Genomic DNA, 16,429 nt, shown 5'->3' with positions numbered 1-16,429 from the left:
CGGGGGGAGCTTTCGATGAATCACGTGTGAAGACACATTTTTTGCAAGACAGTTTAAAACAGGCTGGCGTTTTAATACTACCGAAGTGATGTGGATGTGTCAGTAATACTATGAGAAGCTTGAAAAAGAAAAAGAAAGCAGCTCCTTGGTGGATCAATTTGTCTTGAGAGTCATAGCAAGGGACAGTAACCACTCTGAGCCGTCTCAAAAAATGCAATGGCTTTTGCTGACATTTAGTGGCTTCCTTTGTACACAGCCGAGCCTCATTATTATGGACAATTTAGTTACCAGCTAATATTATCCGAAAAGCGGGTCGTCCCTGAACACGAGTTTAGATGAAAAAATAAAGAAGAAATCGCTAAAACATTTATTTCTAGAAACAAATGGCCGTTGTAGAGGTCCTAGTGTTCGCTATGCAAAGCGCGAACGCTTCAGTAAGCACGCGGCTACTGAAGATGTCACGTGGCCGCGTCGTCGTAAGAAACCCGGACGCGCATGCGCTCTCACTGTCAGCAGCGCGTGTAGTCGCCCCCGGCGAGGCGCGGGCGTTTCGCCGCCATTTGCGAGCGGTGGTTTCGTCTCCCTGTATTCAGAGGAAGCCCCGTGTATGTCTTCTCAGTCCACATTAGCGAGACTACAGTACACTGGGTTCAACGGGCTCGGCGCTTTTCCTCGCAAACCAGTGTCCCCCAGACAGTTTGAATTATAAGTAGGTGCAAATACAATGGGAAACCTTGGTGTCCGCTAAAGGCTGTTTTTCTCCCTTTCACGTACTTTCCTCCGCCTTGCGGGCTTCGGCAAATCTGATTTGCCAAACGCTGTCCGTGAATACAATCATCCATATGAACGAGCGCCGTGTTATCTAGGCACGACTGTACATCTGTTGCGGCTCACTCGACAGCAGTCGATGGCGGTCGCACCGGCTGCTGTAGCTCAGCGGCTGCATGGCGTACGGGGTTCCAGGTTCCAGGTTCGATTCCGGCCGTGTTGGCCGAATTCTGATGGGGGCGGAGAGGAACGTCGCACGTTAGCCTAACTATGGGTGCACGCGGAAGAACCTGGGGTAATCAAATCGGAATCCTCCGTTTGCAGTTCCTGGCTTAAAATTTCGGCATGCACAGGGATCACATCAACACAATAATAACACATGCAGCCATACACACACACAAGTGCAGTTTTCTCGTCGTGCGTGTATATAACTCAAAAATTCCCGTCCAACAATCAAAGAAATAGAACACAGCGACTGTGTCTTGTGCTGACATATAGCGTGTCAACAATAATAATCCAGTGAAACGCGATTGCGGCAAAAACAATAAAAACAGTGTAAAGGAAAGCCTGGATACTGATAAGCTAGTGTAGTGTCTGACACTCCAGGAAATTGGTTCTGTTCCCTACATGCGCGTTCTGCGTGCCAGGTCGGCAATGCTTTGTGGATTCTTGATTTTACTTCATCATAACTAGCATGCATTTCACTGGTTAGCATCTTCGTACGCGGATGATATGCGACGTATTGCCGCAAAGATTTTCACGAGTTATACTCCCTCGGCGTTCGCTATACATGTTCAACTCTCTGTTAATTAAGAGTGTGCAAGCTTGTTTTTTCTTTGCTTTTTTTTGCTGTGGCGCCAACAATAGTAATGTGATCAAATACGAAGGATTATGCAGCATCATTGTGAAGAGAGGGAAGAGGAAGTATTGTTTTCAATTTTTCGCCTTTCAGAAGAAAATGGAAGTGGGTTTGTCCAAATATATTTTTTTGCGAAAATATATTTGACAAACACGAAAACTTTTCTTCTGTCGTGACACGCGGTCTCATAATGGGCTTTTAAGTATGTTGTAAAGCATGTGTAATACCGCCTTTTATCGGTTCCCTAAGAGTCGCTGTGTGATGAATGTATATACCTTGGTATTGCCATCAGCATGTTTTGTTGTTTTTCGCCATCTCTGTGAAGAACTGTTCATATTGTACGTTGTCGTTTAGAGTACCTTGCCGCAGTGTGAAATCGTACAATGAGTGGATGTTTGTTTAGGTTTTCATGCACGGTATTGTGAAGCTACCGCCTCATTAGGGATAAAATGCCATTCTTGTGGGACAACTGCATTCTAAGTGTACTGGAGACCAGTGAATATATAAAAACTATGATACATGAAGACGAAAAAAGGGGCGGTATATTGCTGGCACCGCCTACGCAGCAGCGTTTCTTGACAGAAGAGACCTATCCAAAACAACCTCGTAGATGAACCTACAGGAGCCCTACGCTACGAGACCACACGACGGAGAACATCTCTTGGTGTGACGAGGTGAAGTGTCCCACTAGGCCACGCCTTCGGAAGACCCTCATCGCTGCAATGGCTGTGATTGAGGTACTTCGATGGTTTCGTGGACATCTTTATGCACGATGTAGCGATGGACTCAATATGAGTGCGCAGATTATTGTCAATTACGTATAACCAAGAAACTGAGTGTCTGTGTTAGGTTGTCCGTGTTACCTCATTTGTTTGCATGTGATTTAGAATGCGTTATATTGATATTTCACATGAAGTTTAATGAGCACGTTTGAAATAAATTTTCCAGAAAAAAGCAAGTGAGTTGGATTTCTTGAGTACTGCCTAAAGGATATCACGCACTAGGTTACGTGTATCAGAAGTGTGGTGCTCTGTATTGTAGCGGGTGCACGTCTCCGGACCGTCACAGAGGCTTCTCTCAGAAGCAATATCTAAGCGATTGTTATTCTTTCAAATGGCGCATGTACTACTGGCCGAGGTTTGCCGTGGAAACAGACTGAAATTCGTTGGTAAGAAATAACACCTTGAAGGTAAAAAAAAAGAATCGCACGGAACACACGCACTGTGAAGCTCTATGCTCTTTAATTCCCAGGCGACACGTTAGGTCAGGCCAACGTTGGAAATGTATTGGCAGTTCCTGGCCCAATGACGGCCTAAGATTAACAGCGTGGCCTCAATATTGGTAGTGCCATTCTGATTCCTGGCCCAATGATGACCTAAGGTTAACAGCTGGCGCGAATATTGGCTGTGCCATTCTGATAGAGATCCAACGTTGGCCCACATTACACAGTAAGCAAACAATATTGGCTGTGCCATTCTGATAGAGATCCAACGTTGGCCCCCACATTAAACAGTCAGTAAACAATATTGGCACTGCCGTTCAACAAGGCGGAAAATATTGGACCGACTTTATTACGGATTTGCCAATATGGGTTACTAGTTGGCTTTCTTTGGAGGACATTGGCCCGTAATAAGCCAATTTTCGCCTTGTCGCTTTTTAGTGCTCTACGACTTGCTCAGATTGAACAACATGTTTTTGAATACTAACGCACTGATCACAGGCACACTGCACGGGTAACCAGAAACATGTTTGCAAGCTGCGACCACTTGTGGTACCACCTGTTGTTTTCCCATGCCAACTCCATGCATGGTACACGGCCATTTTCGCACTTCGCCTTCACCGAAATGCGCCCCCTAAAGAGAAAAGCCAGTCGACAACGTAGCAAGCGGGGGAAGTCGCAAAACGGGCACACTATCCGCAGCTTTATTGATCGTGCATGGGAACACGAACTTTCTATAAGAAGCAATGGTATTGCGCATTTGCCTGCGCATTGTATATTTGGCATGTACGCTCCGCGGCTCTGGAAGATCAGGATTCTGAGGCGAATCGAGAATTACATTGCTACAGAGCTGATGGAACCGCTTTACATTGCATCGAGATGCAGCGCATATGTACTAGTGATACTTTGGGTTATTTAGCATGCATGGCATGTTGCGGTGACATAATCATCATGCTCCTATTCCAATATATGTGTTTGTTCGTGTATGGGTAGTGAGCTCCTTGTATGAATGCCCCTAACAGAAAGAAAAAATGAATTGAAGTTCTAAGCCGGAACCAACCTTGACTTTAGAAAAACCACAGTCAAGGTTGGTTCTTGGAACTGTTCACAGAGGATGGTGTGAGTCTGGTCAGCAGGCAAAGATAGGTTCGCACAGGCTCACGAGATCTGTATATGCCGATTGGACAATCCCGTTCGTTCGCTAATGTGGCCTTAGTTGACGTGCAGCGTGGCAAGCCATAGCATATCCGGAGTGCTTGTGCCTGAAGGATCTCCAGCGTGTATATATAAGATGATCCCACGTTAGATAACATAGGCATGCTGTAGCGTATGTAGCCCACAAAAAGTGCCTGGTGCATTTGGAGCAAACTTCGCTCAGAGGCGCCCCATCTCTGTCCAGATATTAAACGAAGAAGGTGTATGAAGTTGGTCAGTTTAGCCCTAAGCAGAGTAACATGTTTGGTCCAAGAAAGATTGCAGTTGTTTATCACGCCAAGAAATCTGTGGTGGATGACTAAAGGGAGCGCCGTTCCGTCGACAACGATTGGATATTGCGACATTGATTTTCGCGGGAATGCCAACACTGCACACTTAGTTCCTGAGAGTTGCAGGCCCTTACGGCGCAAGTACTTGGCCGTGATCGTAGCCGCACGTTGAAGCCTTGCACGTACTTGTGGACGTGTGACCCAAATGACCAGATACAGATATCATACGCGTACGTGCTGATATGCATTGTTTCAAGTAGCTCGTTTGCAAGGCCCACCAGTATGACATTGAACAATATTGCGCTAAAGACGCCATTTCCACATCATCTGCACATCGTCCGCCTGTGGGGGCAATACGGTGTTTCAAACACTATTTTAATGCCAATCCCATTAATGTCAGCAATAATTGCGAGATGTGTTCTATTAAGATGTTGTGACAATCAAAGTGTGCTTTTTTCAATCAACGTATCAATCTTAGTACCGTTAGTTGGTAATAAGCTGTCGCACTTCCAGGACTCATGTGAATTGTCCTTTGCACGGCGGCAACCGTATGCCGGTGATGGTGATGACGATGGCCTGATAATGATGTGATTACTACAACCATGCCGAGTATGGCGTTGATCTTGTTTTGACGATGGCGACGATGATGACATGACAAGGGCGGTGAAGACGCGTTATGATGACGATGGCGTTTGAAGGCTACAAGGTGGTAACAACAAGACCACTGCGACAACGCAGTAAATGTGGCTTAACGCGAACGGGGTGCATTGATAGCGGAGGCGAGATATGCGTCTGTCCGTAAATTGAAGAACTGTGCTAAAGAAAACTTCGCGTCACAGTAGGTGAGTTGTTCATAAGAGCCAGTGCAGCACGGTGTCTGTTAAAGTAAAACAAATGTTCTCCCAATTCCTGATTTCGCTCATCCTGCGCGACGTTCCACATGATATATAGCCTATTAATAACAATATAGTCGGCTGATTTATTTTATTCCAACGGCGAAGCATAGCGACCAGTTGAATATCAGTTGCGTAGATCAAAAAGGCTGGGCAATGCCAGATATCTGCCAGAATATGCACATTTGTGGAAACAATGACCGCATCAATAAGTTTCCTGATTCAGTGATCCTTTAATTATGCCTTGCAGCAGTTGAGTCCATGACTCGCCAATATGTTTAGAGATGTTATGGCCGTCGTAGATGTAGTTGAACGAAGGGTTGCCATCCTGACACTGTCTTCATGACACTGTCATCTTTTCGCCATGTCGTCGTGGTTGTGCCGTTATCTACTTTGTCAGCGTGTGTGCCTTTTTACCTGACATGCCTGAATTTAAGCATGGCGAATAAACGAACCGATACGATATGTCGGCTTCCTCGCCTATAAATGCTTCTTAAATAAAATTCAACACTACGTTTGTGAGGATAAATCGCTCAGCTGAAAGGAACCTTACCTCCTTACACAGTCATTAAAGCACATCGTGTGCGTCTGTGTTTTACTAAATACTAGCTTTGTGCTATAAGCGATAAACGCATTACGCTTTTTATCGTAATCAAATGGGCAATATGCCCTCTAGTTCAAGCAGGGCCGTTTATTTTCCTATATAAACATGTATTTGCATGTTCGGCCCGTTGTAGAAGCTGTTGTAAGAAGCGTTGACAAGGTTTCGAGATTGCCTCTTTGTGGAGCAGTTACACCATGATGTACCTTATGGCACAGTGTCTTACAAAATAAAGTAATGCAGATGAATATTTTGTGCCAAAAATAGCTGTTGAAGATCGCGTAATATGTATCTTAAGATCATAAGTGCCTGAAGACAACTCGGTCGTAATGCTGATAATGTAAAGTCAGAAAGGTATGACGTTCATCAGTGAATTCTGTGAACAATAGTGAGAGCAATAACGGTGCTTTTTAAATCTTTGAGCTTTTTATAGAAGTTCGCTTCATCTCACACACTATTCCAGGTTAGAAAACTTACCAAAAAGAAACGTACAGGCTACACCTACCCTCTGAAAATGTACGCAGTCTGCACAGAGAACCGTAAAATCTCTAAGGGCACTGAAGCCTATACCAGCCTATACCAGCTCAAGTAACACTCCCACCGCACAACTGTGCAAACTTGTGCATTTCGAATATCCTCAAAGAACACCATGAAGAACAACTGGAAGCATTAACCGCAAACATCACAACATAGCACTGACACCGAATGAGAAGAACGATTTACTGTATTACCACAAAGCAGTCTAGAGAATCGGTCCAAAAGCAAAGGAAAAAGCAAACTTTAATAAATAAACAGACTTACAGGCATAGAGCCACCTCACGCCAAGAACAGGAACTTCGAATCTAAAAATACCAAACGTAGCGGAAGCTTCCACAAAATTAAACCAGTATAATGCTGCAGAGATTTCAAAAAAAAAAACACGAAATAAAGAAGAAATAGACGTGCTCCGCAAGGGCCAAATATTTTGTACACTGACCAACACAATATATAAATTGATCTTCATATGGACCTGTCAGAATGTTTCCGACGAATACGTATCAGACACTTTTTCGCAGACAACAACGCACCAGACACCGGGACGACTCCACTTAGAGCCTAATCCACTCTGACTCCTGAACAAGAACAAGCCATAGAACTTGACCTATATCTGAAAACTGCCAGTAAAGAAAGTACAAGCGAATCTGATACATCCAAGCGATCTAAAGACATAACTGAGGCGGAAAGTCGTATTATTTCAGATCTTAGATGCCGGAATGACATTGTTATTAAGGAAGTAGATAAGTGTGGAAGTATTGTTATTTGGCGAGAAGAAAAGTATGAGCACAGGGCTTACAGACAACTAAACAACCCAGAACATGACCGTAAGCTAGATAACGATCGAACGTTATCCTACACACTGAGAATTACCAACAGGCTGAAATCACTTTTGGCTGATGAGTTGATAACACCGTAAGAATAAGAATTTCGTACACCAAGGAACAACACTGCTGGGTGCTTCTACCTCCTTCTAAAAATTCACAAAGTTTTATCCACTGAACTATACACCGCTAATATCCCAGGGCACCCGATCGTATCAAACAACACCCTGACAAAGAACATCTCCACATTCATCAACCACTTCCTTGGTGACTTTCCCAAAACAATTCTGTCGTTTGTACAAGCAATTGACAATAAATTAAAGGCACACTACCCCAAAACATAATTCTCGCAACACTTGACGTCATGGCCCGGTACACCAACATTCCAATCCCCGACGGTTCATCTTCCAATAATGAAACGCTGTCTAAACACAATGTGCAACACTCTATTGAAGTGTACTTGTTTCTCCTTGAATTAATCGTAACACATAACTACTTTGAGGATAGTTTCTACCTGCACATACTTGAGAAAAGTATGGGCACGCCTTTGGCACCAACTTATGCGAACATATTTATGTGGATTCTAGAAACAGATTTATCCTATCGCGCTGCAGAGACAAGCCCCACCCATACCTATGCGGCATAGACGACATATTCATAATATTGGGACGTGGTCAAGACAGCCTAGATAAATGTGTAGCATTTCTAAATTCTTTTCACCCAACAATAAAATTCACAAGGAGAATCTTCAACGGAGTGAATAAAATTTCTGGACACAACAATGAACATTGACAACGTGACATCAGAGACGACGCTGTATAGGCAACCTTTGGAGAAACAACAGTACCTAGACTACATGAGCCACCATCCCAGACATTGCCAACGAGGCGTACTTAAAGGCCAAGGCACACGACCACGTTGTATTTGCGGTGAAAACCAAGACTACATAGATAGACCCGATCACCTTAAAGAAACCCTATCAAAGAAGAAGCGCAAATAGTGCCCTTGAAAAGCCTACACCGAGGCAACCAAACTTCATCGCGCCGAGGTCATCAAGCACCGCCCTAGGATCACAAGAATAACAACGCCTGTTCTTACTACTAAATTTTCATGCGCACTCCCAAACGTGAACAACATCCTCAATAAATACTGCTATATTCTCACCAGCAACCACAACCTAATAAGATTTCCCCGACCTGCCCAGAGTAGCCTACAGACGCAACACTAACTTTCAGGATATGCTTCTACATGTTAAATTAAGAACAAAGACGAAGTTAGCACCCGGTCCCTGTGGCCGCCCAGGGTTTTCTACACGCAAACATATTCAATCTTCTACTAGAGTAAAAAATACAATGACACAAGGTAAGTTCGAGTTTCATCTGCACATCAAGCAACGTGGTTTACTGTTTAGAATGTGTGGTTTGTAGCAAACAATACATAGGTTAGGCTTGACAACAAATTCGTACAAGACTCAAAGGTCATCGCGCAGATACAAAACAATTTACCTAAAGCAGTCGCCAGCCACATCAATGAGCAAGGTCATATATTTCACAAAGCTAGCCTCTATATACCACAAACAAATTTCCGTTCACCTCCAGAAAGGAAGTATACGGAATCATACCGCACACACAAGTTTAAGCACCTACACCCGACGGGAATTAATTTGGTACGTGACAACTTAGAATCGCTAAAAGCTGCATCTTAAATCTGAAATTCTCACACCATCAACCAAGGCACAAAGCAGATTATGCAACCAGCAAACCTTAATTCTTACCTTACCTATTACTCTGTTTCCAATGTAACCCTGCCTACCACTCAATTTAATTTACTCTTCCACGTTTTTACGCTTATATCAACTGCACGACCCCTTTGCTCATATGCACCTGCCCCCTCCCGCTTTTGCTCATGTCACCCTCCTATTTGTTATTCAGGTTTCGCTCCCCTCTTTTTTGTCTGTTCTTTCTTGGTTAAGTTAAATCTTGATTTTTAGAAACATGCTCATCAACACATTCCAAAGTCCCAGACGCCAGCATCACTTTGCGGCGCCTCAGCGACTCAATGTGTCCACACTTCTGTATACCGCCATGACGACGCCTACGTTGAGCTACTGAGGCTAACGTCCCCTGCATTGCACCCCAGACTTCTTGTCGCCATCTTGACTACTTCAAAATTACCCGACGCATTGTTGCTAGACTACTCGTGTCATTCTTTGAAACTATGCCTTTCTTGGTCTTTTTTGTTACTCGGGCACTGACCGGCTCTTCTAAAGTCACAAAAGCATGCCGCGAACGACGCCCCTGAATGCTCCCTGACCTCTCGCTCCTCCAACACCCTTCTGTGCCCTTCTTTTTCTTTTCTTGTTTATTTATTTCCCCCCTCTTGGTCTCTTTTTGTTTCTTTTCCTTTCTTCTTTTTTCTCCCCGCCTCCCACTCTCCCGCTAACAGACGTCAGACGACCGCGCTCATTTTCTTTGCAGTCTTTCCTTTTACAACCAAGCGCCACCGACAACAGCCGCACGTGACGTCCCTCTACTAACCCCTTATAACTAACATGCCGAGGATGACGAAGCCGCCTTTGACGAAGATAGGTCCTACTATCGAAAAGTTGGCCAACGTTTCTCAGCCACCTTATTCCTTTCTACAACATTTATACCGCAGCATTCCATTATATACACCTTCTCGGGAGGTGTAGTTCCGCAGAGGACGTAGAACGGTGTGATAAACTACGAGCACTTCATCCTTAACATGGTGGATTTATATATGAATGAACCCTACATACGAAACGGATATATGAATAACAATTCACATGTTTCTTGATAAATATGTTAGGGCGTAAATTGCACTTAATGATAGTATAATTTTGAAAACATTTTATCGATATGCACATCCCCGAAACGGCAGTTTAGGAAACATCTTTAAACATTGACGAGATTTCAATGACACATAATAATGCTGTTAGACAGGGCTTGAAGAAATTGACTAAGTTTCTTATATTGGACATGGTCCTGAGCCGAAAAGAAAATTTCGAACTCGCACCGAAGAAAGAAAGTTTGATGAGATGCCCCACACAACGAAATTCCTTTTCTAGTCATGAACGCCTTTGCTAAATAAAGCTGGTAATCGTTTCGGCCACATGCCATTCTTTAATCTGCAGTACGAGCTACATTAAGCCAGGCTCCCCACGTTCACTTCAGCTTTGCTGCAATGACTGTATTGTCGTCGCAACGAAGTGGCTGTCGATGATTGGGGCAAAGCGAATAGCCACGCGCTGTCTGTATCGGTAAGTGAACAAGATTGAGGACGAGTGGTGGTGCATGAGCAGAGCTCGTGGTTATCGCCAGCGGCAACGCGCCTTTTCATTCTTTTCGTCGATCGAGCTTGATCACAATCTGAAAGCTTTCGTTGATCTGTGAATTATGCATAGAAGCTAGAACCCTGTAAAAACCGCATTGCTTATTAAGTTCTTTTACATTCTTTTGACTCCAGTAGACATGCAGTCGGAGCTGTAATTTCATTGCCTGTGGATCGATATTTCTCTTTTCTTGCTACATCAAAAGAACCATCTCTTGAGATCGTCGAGGCGATGGCCCTGCTGGTGCGGGTGTCCGATGTGAAGAAATTCATAAACTAAGCAATGTCATAACGGTGAGATCGCAATTAGTGGGGCTGTCACGTATAATCAATGCCCATTTTGCTCCCGTGACACCGTTAAGGACCTGAAGTACCCAATGGCAGCCGCAGAAGCTCGCTCCTGGTACTGCATTCATGTACTAGTCATCGTGAGAGCCTGGCATAATACTCTTTATATCATGCAAGCCTTTCCCAATTTATGTGACAGTATGGCTGCAAACACAGCCTATACCCGCGCACACAAGCTTCGAAAAGGCTGAGGAGAACGGACATTCGTGCTACTTCAAACCAGCAGAGAAACCCATAGCTGTAAAGTGGAAAGTTGCTATCCAAGATTTCTGATTCCAATAAGAGATTTCCAGCAAACTTTATATGGAATCTACATAGTCACTGCTTTCGAATTACTAAGTGGCTAGCGGTGCCTCATGTATATGGTGTCCCAGCTAACGTTAGCCAAAACTGTTCAATGAAAAAAAACTTTTCAAAATGGTGGTGCAATAACCTTTTTATGACCTACGGTGTTCGGTGGCGACACCCCCGGGAACCGAACATCTTAGGTGTTATAATTGTAAATTGCAGAGTGTTCTTGAAATGCTTGTTTTTTTGTTGGCAGCCTAGCTCTGAAAACATGGACACACAATAGGGGCGGTAGCGTACGTATAAATCTTTCCTGGCGACTGCCTCTCGATTACAACACAATACGCAAGAGTACCTGATAACGCTTTGCGTTCTTCGAATTAAGGATTTGTGTTAGCCTAACACACCTTGCAAGGATTCTACTTATCATTTGTCTTGTTCCAGTTCCTGGAAACACATAGAAGAAATCAACCGATATAGTATTTTTCACATGCATCATAAAGTAATGAGAGATGTAATGCCGGCACGTGGCCATAAAAAGACATCGCTAAAGATAGCAGGTTCACTTTGCGCTAGAAGACGAAAAAATCTAGCAACACAATTACGAGTGCGTAAGGCACATGATTAGGCGTCAACTGTGGTGCACGATAGACGTTCTCGAACTAGATCTCGGGGTCGTGGGATCGCTTGGGAGTACAAAGATCGTGTTTCCGCCATGACATTTCGATGTAAAAAATTTTTTATTGCGTCCTTCTTTAAAATACTACGCCGGCTTTCTAAGCATACACTGGCGCAGCCGGTCGCGCAGTAGAGCGCCGAGCGAGCCACATCCACTGGCGCTCCCGTAAACACATCTGGCTAAGGCGACGTGGCGAGATACCGCGGCGGTCTGACCGCTTCGCGTAGGGAATAGCGAGGCGCGACCAACGCAGAATATTCGACGCAACTGTGGCGCAAGTGCCGTATCCCAGCGCCCGTGATACTAGTGTTCCCGTAACTGCTCCTGCAGGGAGCTGAGTTGCGCATTTTTCCAGCGCCGCTCGCACCGCTATTCGCCGAGCGCTGTCACGTGGTGGAAAAGTACTTTGACCAAGTATTTTGACCTAATACCGTCTTGTACTGTATCTGGGATTCGCAGCCGACGAATGTAACGTACGTTGGACGATGCGCTGATGGCTTGTCGATGGCGCTGACGGAAGCGACCACTCGCCGTCGTGTGCGTAAAGTTGGCTTCGCCGTGAAACAGTACTAAGCCTATATAAGCAATAGTTGCGCACAATTGCTATCAAAAAACGAAGCCACTGCAGGAAGTCTCTCTAGCATCAACAGCCTTGACTGTCATGTATGGAAGGGAGTATAATAATAGGACCTATCCTTTGGAAAGTCCCGTGGAAATAGGTTCTAAACAGCCAGCCCGACATCTCATTCAAGCGGTACCATTACTTGCGTCTGAAAACCCATACCATATTGCGTGCTAAGCTCGAAGTATGGAAGTCTATGAGAACGTTAAAAATTTGGTGGCCTTTTCTTCAAGAAAAAAAAATCATTTGCGGTGAAAGTACTGCGCTGATTGGTATATTCCCAGTGGCCTATCGACTTGAATGATTTGGCATTCAGCTCATTGCTGCAGCAGCTCTTGAAAGGGCTAAGAAAGTCGTTCCAAAATCGCAGTTCTCCTGACAAAGTTACGGAATTGTGCGCACTAGATATATAAACCTGGCTTTGCGGAACGGCAGCTCATGCGAGCGATAGCCATGCGCTCTGAACAACGGCCGATCAAAATAACCGACACCGCCAGCGCGAGTTGATAGTTTCGACGCCGGCTGCACCTTTCTGTCTGCAGTGGAGCTGTATATGGCTAGCTGATTCTTCTGTCAGTTCGAAAACTCCTCGGGCGCAGCCCCATGCGCGTGCGCGAAATAAAAAAAAGAGAGATAGAGGCGCGCGATTGGCTGTGCCAACAGTGGCGTAGTTGCTCTCCGTCACAGCCAAACGCGCGCGCAGCATTAGACAGTTTCAGTACTGCGTACGGAATGTACAGAACGCCCTTGCGTACGTAAGATCGCTACGTTCTGCAAAGTGCGCATGTGCAGAACGCAACACGAACGGTGCGTGATGCGTACGCACGCATCCGATTCTTGCGTGCGTACGTAGGGAGCCTGGTGCTGCGCTCGTGGTTGTTTGTTCGGGAGAGCGCGAGACAAAGGAGTTGCGCAAAATGGCAGCGTCAAAGGTGACCAGCGGAAGGCTGTACTTTTCAATGGCCTATGATTTGGCTTTGCTACGTGAAGTGAACGCGCAGAAGCCGTTCCCGGAACCTGCAGGGTGGGAATGCATAGCAAAAATAGGAAATTTGTTTTTGAGAAAGCGTTCAGTGTGTGCTGTTTGCGGGAAAGGCTCGACCTGCTTTTGGTGCAGTTCGTCGCAAATGACCGTGCCAGCCTCAGAAAGCAGGAACTTGGTTTTTATTTTTCTCGATATGATTCGTGTATTTCATCCGTATTAAAAGTACAGTTTCTTAAAGGCCTAAATATAGTTCGACCAAGCGGGAACGCGCCCACACGTTGCATCACGTTAGCAAAATCAACAGCGTCTTGTTCGACCGACGGTTCGACGTACTGGCGGACGCGGCCAGTGCGCCCCGACGCGCCCGGCGTCTTACGCTCGCCCCCTTACGTACGTAGGCATCATAGAGAAAGAAATTTCAACAAGAGCGGACACTCCCATAGAGCCCAGCGGCCGAATTGACTGTAGCACCCCAAGCGGATGTTGTTGACTTCTTCCGGTTTCGGTTTTGGGCGCGCGCGTTTTGAACACCAGTTGGTACCCGCCGCGCTGGCTCCGCTGCTCAGCGCGGCATTAATTTTTTTCGCTTCTGCTGAACCTCGCGTGGCCTTGGCGGGGAGTCGTTTCATTAACAAGTAGAAATGATTGCGATTGACCTTTACAAGACTGCGCCGAATCTGTCAGGTGCAATTTAATAAAGAAAACGAAAGACGTCTTCTGAAATGACGAAATGTTTATTTCGCTCTATATAAATGCTCGTTCCGGGCTTCTTCTGCACTCATCCAAAGTTGTGGCACCAGGTAAGCAGCAGTCGTTGCCGTACGATGCTCCACCGGATGCCATCAGCTGAAAGAAAGTAAATTACAAGCATGTATCATTTCGGTATATTGACCTAGCAGGAGTATTGCGTGTAGAGGCGAAACGTACGTAAGTGGTGAATGAGCGGCATTATAGATAAATTCACTTTTACGTACATTTCGCAGCAAAAACAATGCCATAAAATCTGAACATCCGATTTTCAAGCACCCCTCCTTTCTCTGGCATTATTTCCTGCACCTTAAGTGCACAAATACACGGGTGACTGCGCGTTTCCAAAACAACTTGGCCTCAGTCGACACGATGGTACGCCAAGTACACAAAGGTGGCTACAACACAGGCTCAGCCAGACCATGTTACACGCTCGCAGAATGCCTTCTAATCGCACTCAAGTCAGACTCGTAGGTGCAAAGCCTGTTTTCAGTCGCTCAGAACACATAAATGGCATGTTCTTGAGCTCCTCCGTGTTATCTTTTAGGCGTCCTGCCGGCGCATGCAACACTCTCGTGTTATCACTCTCGGCAATCGCTCGTCGCGTTTTCGAGAAGCGTGAGTACCGAAATAAGGTATATGTTATTGCAGGGTTATAAAATGCGTGACAAACTTGTCCCACTAAAATTCAGTACACGCAAAACTAACTCACTACGGCCGGCTTGCTTTTTTGCTAACAGCTTCACAACCCCAGGCGCGGCGAGAAAGCCTCAAGATATCCCAAAAAGTTACCAAATAAACTACAATACTTTTTCGGGTCAGGCAATGCGTCACGAACTTCTACCAGTAAGATTCAGTACACGCGAAACTAACTGCGGCACACAGCCGAGCTGCTTTTCGCTAACTGCGTCAATAAGCTGGGCGCGGCAACCGTGCTTCTAAACTACCCCAAATATAACGACGCTAGTTACAATAATGTAGGGGACCACAGAATGCGCGAAAACTTGTCTGTCTTGGGCGCTACGACGTAGTACACGCATGTACACGCGCAAATGCGTCACACGGCCGAGCCGGTTTTCGCTTACTGCGTCAATAAGCCGGGCGCGGCAAGCGTGCCCAAAAACTACCGAAATAAGTTACAGTAATGTTGGGGCTCATAGAAAGCGTCGCAAACATCTCCCAGAACGAGGCATTAACTCACATTAACTGCGTCAGGATGGCGGAGCTGTTTTTCGCTAACTGCGCCACTCAAACTAAGCCTAAATGTGCTTAAAATACGCCGCACACTGTCAAACACAATTTCTCACCTTGCCGTAGTCCAGTAGTGCAGTGGTGCCGTGTTGAAATGCAGACGATACGCAAGAAAAGCATAGAGAAGGCCGGGAGTTCAAAAACATGGGCTATATCCAAAACAGATGGGTCGCCGAGCACGCGAGCTTCGCACGTACGACCGGCCTCGCTCACTCCTGCGGCTTGTCTGGCGCATGACGTATGCGCGCGTCTGGCGTGCCGCTAGCTTGTTGCTAGGCAACGCAACAAAAAGTTGCAAAGTATAAGTTCATTTACACGCAAAACTTTTTCACTTTTAGAGGGAAGGAATGAAAAAAATAAAACGTTGTCTGGAAGTTTATTTAACATTCTTTTTTTCTGATGCTCGCGTCAACTAACGGATGTTGTTGACGCGACGTGAGGCATGAGGCATGACGTGTTTCCTGTTGCCAGTTTTTGAAGAGTGTCCCCTCTTGTTGAATTTCTTTCTCTATGTAGACATTTCGCAGTACTAAAAGCCCTAACGCGATACGCGCTCCTACGTTCCGCAAAGCACTTGCGTGCTGCGCACGTATCGTCATGACGCAGTACTAAAACTGTCTATTGCCTCTCCGGCTCCGAAACGGGCAGGCCACGCGCCATACGTACTCCTGAGAAGCAGGCAGCTTTCGATCAGCAACGCCGCGAGTAGAATTGGGAACGAGCTCGCCTACGAGCCGCTCCGTCGCGCGAAATGCCGTGGGAGGATGGAAGGGGGAGTGCGCGTTGGGCTCCGACAGCAGCTACGTATTTCAACATCTGGCGCAAGGAGATCAACATCTGGCGATCGCGGCTCAATTTTCACCTTTCGGGCGAAACTGCGACTTTTTACCAGCTTATCCCTGCTTACTTTCGCAGTTTTGCGCCAGATGGCAAGTTACGAAATGCAAGGCTATTTGTTACGGTTCTTCGTTTGTTT

This window comes from Dermacentor albipictus, chromosome 5 (genome assembly GCF_038994185.2).
Source record: "Dermacentor albipictus isolate Rhodes 1998 colony chromosome 5, USDA_Dalb.pri_finalv2, whole genome shotgun sequence".
In the NCBI taxonomy this organism is placed as follows: Eukaryota; Metazoa; Arthropoda; class Arachnida; order Ixodida; family Ixodidae; genus Dermacentor; species Dermacentor albipictus.
This window is presented reverse-complemented; position numbering follows the sequence as displayed.